Raw genomic sequence first — 263 nt, 5'->3', positions numbered from 1 at the left:
GCTCTGCAAACGCGCCTTCCAAAAAAGTCCGGCACATTCCGGGTGTTCCTCTGGGCCGCCGGCTGACATCCCTCGAGGAAAGCTGCTCCCAGCGTGAGGTGCCGGGAGACGACGACCCCGTCCTTCCATCCCTGCCTCAACCTCCCTGCAAGGGCGATCACTGGGGCGCACGTCGGGTCTCAGCCCCACTCTGGGGGCTCCCGGAACCCGGGGCCCGAGACAGGCCGTGATTCCCGGCGCCGCGCCCCGGGGTCGCCGGGCCT

This window comes from Carlito syrichta, unplaced genomic scaffold (assembly GCF_000164805.1).
Source record: "Carlito syrichta isolate Samal-C Ts95f unplaced genomic scaffold, Tarsius_syrichta-2.0.1 Scaffold311906, whole genome shotgun sequence".
Lineage (NCBI taxonomy): Eukaryota > Metazoa > Chordata > Mammalia > Primates > Tarsiidae > Carlito > Carlito syrichta.
The sequence above is the reverse complement of the archived record's forward strand: the minus strand, read 5'-3'. Positions refer to the sequence as shown.